Source organism: Rana temporaria, chromosome 12 (assembly GCF_905171775.1).
Source record: "Rana temporaria chromosome 12, aRanTem1.1, whole genome shotgun sequence".
NCBI classification, from domain to species: domain Eukaryota; kingdom Metazoa; phylum Chordata; class Amphibia; order Anura; family Ranidae; genus Rana; species Rana temporaria.
The window spans coordinates 145,899,044-145,905,871 of record NC_053500.1 but is presented as its reverse complement, the minus strand read 5'-3'; the positions used below and the strand labels follow the sequence as shown (position 1 = coordinate 145,905,871).

The following is a 6,828-nucleotide window of genomic DNA, read 5'->3' as shown; positions in this document are numbered from 1 at the left end:
CCTCCGATTACGAGGATAATCCCTTCCAGGAGAACGCTCGTAATCCAAAGCACTTGTATATCAAAGCGAGTTTCCCCATAGAAGCCAATGGAAACGAAAATAATTTGTTCAGTATTGACTTCTATGGCATGCAATACCGCATGCGGCCAGAGGTGGGGGGGGCGCCAGTGACACTCGTTCGGAAATACAGTGGAACCTCGTATTACGAGCATAATCCGTTCCAAGAGAATTCTCGTAATCCAAAGCACTTGCATATCAAAGCGAGTTTCCCCATAGAAGACAATGGAAACGAAAATAATTTGTTCAGCATTGACTTCAATGGGATGCAATACCGCATGCGGGCAGAGGTTTCCGAGATCAGCCGAGCTGTAAAAGGTCAATATTCATAATCTAATAAAGCAAATAATTATAGAACATGCAGTACTCAATGAGTATAAAACGTTTTGTTTCTGTAAACAATAACGAAACAAAAATAACGTAATTATTTGCTTTATGAGATCGTGAATATTGACCTTTTACAGCACTGCAGATTCGGAGTCACTGCCCAGATCCTTCACATCTTTATTTGTTATCTATGTCCTATTATAAAACGGGTTGTCCCCTCACTTCCTGTCTCGGTGACAGTGGTCTTCAGGAGAACTAGATTGTGAATCTCCACATCCGGGACACAGACCGTAATAAAAACTTGGCAGATATACTAACCCTTCCACACGCCAATAACATTTCAACCAAAATATTTGAGATCGGTAACGATGGTTTCTGATTGGCTGCCGTCGTTGAAGGTTGCATATTGCGACTTGTTATATTGAGTTGCTCTGTAAATCTTCATGGTGAGGTTGGTGGTCATCCATGGTTTGGCTCTGTAAAGTTGCTGTGTAGGCGCACCAGATGTTTTGTGATATGGGGATCTGGGTGTGGTAATGAGTAGGGTTGCACCAATATTGGGGAGTACGAGTACTGATACTTTGCGGTGCGACTTGCGTTAATACATTCATGGGGTCCTGGAACTTCTATTCTGGCCCTGTGAGCATCTGTGGTCTTGGTGTCCCTGTCTGCCGATGATAGCAAATCAGGGCGGCTGGAGGTGCTCACAGGGCTGGAGGAGGTCTAGAGGCGGCCCGCCCTCAAGCTGACATCACTTCGGCCCTATACACACGGGGTCCCGGAACTTCTCCTCCAGCCTTGGTGTCCTAGTCTGCCGATGATAGCAAATCAGGGCCACTGGAGGTGCTCACAGGGCTTGAGGAGATCTAGAGGCGGTCCGCCCTCAATCTGACATCACTTTGGCCCTATACACATGGGGTCCCGGAACTTCTCCCCCAGCCTTGTGAGCACAGGGTGTCCCTGTCTGCCGATGATAGTAAATCAGGGCGGCTGGAGGTGTTTACAGAGCTTTAGGAGCTGTATAGGCGGTCCAACCTCAAGCTGACATCACTTCGGCCCTACATGGGGTCCCGGAACTTCTCCTCCAGCCTTGGCGTGCCTGTCTGCAAATCAGGGCCACTGGAGGTGCTCACAGGGCTGGAGGAGATCTAGAGGCGGTCCGCCCTCAAGCTGACATCACTTTGGCCCTACATGGGGTCCCGGAACTTCTCCTCCAGCCTTGGTGTCCTAGTCTGCCGATGATGGCAAATCAGGGTGGCTGGAGGCGCTCACAGAGCTTGAGGAGCTGTATAGGTGGTCCGCCCCCAAGCTGACATCACTTCGGCCCTATAGACATGGGGTCCCGAAACTTCTCCTCCAGCCTTGGTGTCCCTGTCTGCCGATGATAGTAAATCAGGGTGGCTGGAGGTGCTCACAGGGCTTGAGGATATCTAGAGGCGGTCCACTCTTAAGCTGACATCACTTTGGCCCAATACACATGGGGTCCCGGAACTTCTCCTCCAGTCTTGGTGTCCCAGTCTGCCGATGATAGTAAATCAGGGCGGCTGGAGGTGCTCACAGGGCTTGAGGATATCTAGAGGCGGTCCACTCTTAAGCTGACATCACTTTGGCCCAATACACATGGGGTCCCGGAACTTCTCCTCCAGTCTTGGTGTCCCAGTCTGCCGATGATAGTAAATCAGGGCGGCTGGAGGTGCTCACAGAGCTTTAGGAGCTGTATAGGCGGTCCGCCCTCAAGCTGACATCACTTTGGCCCTATACACATGGGGTCCCGGAACTTCTCCAGCCCTGTGGGCACTTCCAGTCTTGGTATCTCAGTCTGCCGATGATAGCAAATCAGGGCCACTAGAGGAGCTCACAGGGCTTGAAGAGATGTAGAGGCGGTCCGCCCCCAAGCTGACATCACTTCCCACCCTATACCCATCGGGTCTGGGGGGGCGCTGATGTGATGGGGGCGGGGCTCTGATGTGATGGGGGCGGGGCTCTGATGTGATGGGAGGACTGGGGCTTTGATGTGATGGGAGGGGCTCTGATGTAATGGGAGGGGAGGGGATCTGGTGTGATGGGGGGACCTCTGATGTATTGGGGGAGGGCTCTCATGTGAAGTTTATTTCCTGCGAGGTGACCCTCTGATCCCTCCTGCGAGGTGACGCTCTGTGATTTACAGCCTCAGATCTGTTCCTGTGTGGTGTTTGGAAGGGGGGTGTGTCCTTTCCCTCCAATTAACTCTCAGAGCTCTCTTCACTGAGCTCTGCAGAGTGTAACTTCAGCTGTCCTCCGACCCTTGCTTTCTGACAGCTCAGACAAGCTTTATAAGGACTTTAAATGGAGGGAAAGCTTCCACAGATAAACAGGTACAACTTATGTAAGAGGATTTGTTTCATCTTGGTGTATCACCTTTTTTTTCTAGTTCTACTTTTTATATATATATATATATATATATATATATATATATATATATATATATATATATATAATTTTTTTACTATTTATATTTATTATTATTGTTATTTTTCTATTTCTATTTTTCATATATTTTTTTTTAACTATCTTAATTTTTTTCATATTCATATACATTTTTCTTTTAATATATATATTAAAAGAAAAATGTATATTAATGTATATAAATATTAATGTATAATATAAATTTATAATTTAAATTTATAATATATAATTTCATTTATAATTATAATATAAATTTATAAGAAACATTTATATAAATATTAATTTATACTTTTTTTTTTTTTTTTTATTCTCAACTGAGCCAACCAAATTTTTCATTTGTTGTTTCCTTTTTTTACATCAACATTTCATTAAATAACATGCATGCTTATCCAGGTGTCAACATTTGCAACCAATTATATATTTTTTTTAACTCTTTGTCGTTTTTCAATTGTTACAAACAAAATAAAAATGTTAACATTTTCAACCACAAGAGTTATACTTGTTTTTTTTTTTTTGCTGTTTTTGAGGTAAAAAAAAAAAAATATCATGAAAATTTGTAGAATTTTAGTGAGCATTTTTTTTTTTAACTGAACAATGGTTGAGAAATCTACTTTTGGTAAAATTTTGAATTTCTTTATGAAAAGATTTGAAGAGAAAACAACGTGACGCAGACATGGATAGGATCGGACACATAGAATAATATCATTTTAAATTTAAGGATGGGCAGGAAACCCTAAGGGGTTCAAAAAACGTTTTTTCTTAATTGTTCCATTGTAGAGAAGTTTGTGTTTATTTAACCCTCCTTGTTTTCTGCGCATCAAGAATAAAAAACCGTGGCGCGCCGCTATGACCGCTCCCATTCAGTTTTCTCTCTCTAGGGGAAGTATCAGTTCATAAGAAATAAAAAGATTTCCCGAGTTGTTTAGCCGACATTAGACTTTTGTTTTACCTCGAAAAAAAACTATTTTCCTGTCCACCTGCTCTCTCCTCGGAAGAGGGGTCATTCCAGTTCACCCGGATGATGTGAAAGTTACACCCCTCGACCAGGGCCGAGTATAAAAACAAACCGCCGGTCCCCATATCAACAGAAGAGTGACGTCCACCCGTCCCACCCAACACCCCATTCATCCGCCATTGTCCCCCCCGAGACAAAGTTGTCTGCTCGTCTTTTGTCAGATCGATATTCAAATAATTAAAGGGCCCTTTCAGTGTGGAAAATGGGCATCGGAGGAAGGTCAAACCACTTGGTTCTCCATCCGATTCGGGTGGAATATTAATGGGTGGGGGGAGAGGGGGAGGGGCATTCTGGAAATTTGCTCACAAAGGCTTAAAAAAAATAGATTAACGGGGTGAGGTCGCCTCGGAATCTGAAAGTTTGGCAATTTCGGCTACAGAATGATTTTGGGATTTGGTGTTTACAAACCCATGGGTTCCATTTAGCAAGGCAAAAAAATAAATAAATACGGTAGCCGACGGCCCCATAAAAAGAACATGGTTTCCATTTAGCAAGACAAAAAAAAATACGGTAGGGTAGGGGTACGAAGACTACCGTATTTTTTTTTGCCTTGCTAAATGGAACCCAATTTTTTTTATTTTTTTTTGCATTCTATATATTTATGGATAGGTATTTTTTTTTTTTAATAACATTTTACATTAAGAAGAAAATACAAACGCCAAAATAAAAAGAATATTCAAGACTGCTTGGTAGACATTTAGTCTACCAGGCAGCCTTGAATATTTTTTTTTATTTTGGCGTTTGTATTTCCTACAATTTGTTTTTTTTTTTCTCTTTTTTTTCTTGATGTAAAACTTGATTTTGCATATCCAAAAATATATAGAATTTATTATTAATTACATTTATCCTTTATTAAATGAAAAAAAAAAGTATTTCAACTTAAATAGTGTTTGTTGCACCAGTTGCAACAGTTATATAACTATTATATAAAAAGTTTTATTTTATAGAATGTAAAATTTAAAAGTTATATAAAATTCGTAAAATTATTATTATTATTTGTATATGTGTTCTTATTATTTAAATGTAACTATCATAAAAAATATTTTAACTTAAACGTGTTAAAAGTGTTTCTATCACAAGCTCAAACTAACCGGTGGAAAGTTCAGAAATAATCTTATTATAATATTTTTAAAGTTATATAGAATTAATAAAATTATTGTTAATAATAATAATAATAATAATAATAATAATAATAATAATAAGTAGTAGTAGTAGTAGTAGTAGTAGTAGTAGTAGTAGTAGTAGTAGTAGTAGTAGTATTATTAGTATTATTATATGTGTTATTATTATTTAAATGTATCCTTTCTAAAAAAAAAAAGTATTTAAGTTAAATGTGTTAAGTGTTTTAAAAAGTATTTCTATCGTGACCTCAAACTAATTGGAAGAATGTTCAGAACTAATATTCTTATTTTTATAATTTAAAAGTTACATAAAATTCATTAATGTAATTTTATTATTAATTCAATGTATCCTTCATAAAAAAAAAAAAAAAAAAAAGTATTTTAATTTAAATGGCGGTTGTTGCAATTTTTTTTTTTATGTCACATTATTTTCTGCAGGCATTTAATACATTTTTGTAAGCTCTTAAGGAGCCAGGCCCTCTGATTCCTTCTGTATTAAAGTGTATTGTATTTGTACTCTCTACATCCTGTATAATAATAGTAATGTTATAATAGACAGGCACAATATAATACTTGATTCTTTTTTAGGGGCCTCTGATGTGATGGGGGGGACCTCTGATGTGATGGGGGACCTCTGATGTGATGGGGGGACCTCTGATGTGATGGGGGGGACCTCTGATGTGATGGGGGGACCTCTGATGTGATGGGGGGACCTCTGATGTGATGGGGGGACCTCTGATGTTATTGGGGGAGGGGCTTTGATGTTATTGGGGGAGGGGCTCTGATATGATGGGGGACCTCTGATGTGATGGAAGGACCTCTGATGTGGTGGGGGGGGACCTCTGATGTAATGGGGGGGCTCTGATTTGATGGGGGACCTCTGATGTAATGGGGGGGCTCTGATTTGATGGGGGACCTCTGATGTAATGGGGGGGGGGCTCTGATGTGATGGGAGAGGCCTCTGATGTGATGGGAGGACCTCTGATGTGATGAGGGGACCTCTGATGTTATCGGGGGGGGCTCTGATTTGATGGGAGGGACTCTGATGTGATGGGGGATCTCTGATGTGATGGGAGAGGCCTCTGATGTGATGGGAGGGACCTCTGATGTGATGGGAGGGACCTCTGATGTGATGGGGGACCTCTGATGTAATGGGGGGAGCTCTGATGTGATGGGGGGACCTCTGATGTGATGGGGGGACCTCTGATGTGATAGGGGGGGGGGCTCTGATGTGATGGGGAGGACCTCTGATGTGATGGAAGGGACCTCTGATGTGATGGGGGACCTCTGATGTGATGGGGGACCTCTGATGTGATGGGAGGACCTCTGATGTGATGGATGGGCTCTGATGTAATAGGGGACCTCTGATGTAATGGGGGGGCTCTGATGTGATGGAGTGGCTCTGATGTAATGGATTGGGGGGGCTCTGATGTGATGTGATGGGAGGGGAGGGGCTCTGATGTAATTGGAGGGGAGGGGATCTGATGTGATGGGGGGCTGGGGCTCTGATGTAATGGGAGGACCTCTGATGTGATGGGGGGGACCTCTGATGTGATGGGGGGGACCTCTGATGTAATGGGGGGACCTCTGATGTAATGGGGGGACCTCTGATGCAATAGGGGACCTCTGATGTGATGGGGGGCTCTGATGTAATGGGGGGGCTCTGATGTGATGGAGTGGCTCTGATGTAATGGATTGGGGGGGCTCTGATGTGATAGGAGGACCGGGGCTCTGATGTGATGGGAGGGGAGGGGCTCTGATGTAATTGGAGGGGAGGGGATCTGATGTGATGGGGGGGCTGGGGCTCTGATGTGATGGGGGGGACTCTGATGTGATGGGGGGGACTCTGATGTGTTGGGGGAC

General features: G+C 42.6%; 1 protein-coding gene across 1 annotated transcript in view; it reads left to right on the top strand.

Annotated features, from left to right (window-relative positions):
• NTN1 (netrin 1) overlaps nt 1–6,828 on the top strand; it is a 133,274-nt gene that overhangs the window by 465 nt on the left and 125,981 nt on the right. The window lies entirely within an intron of this gene.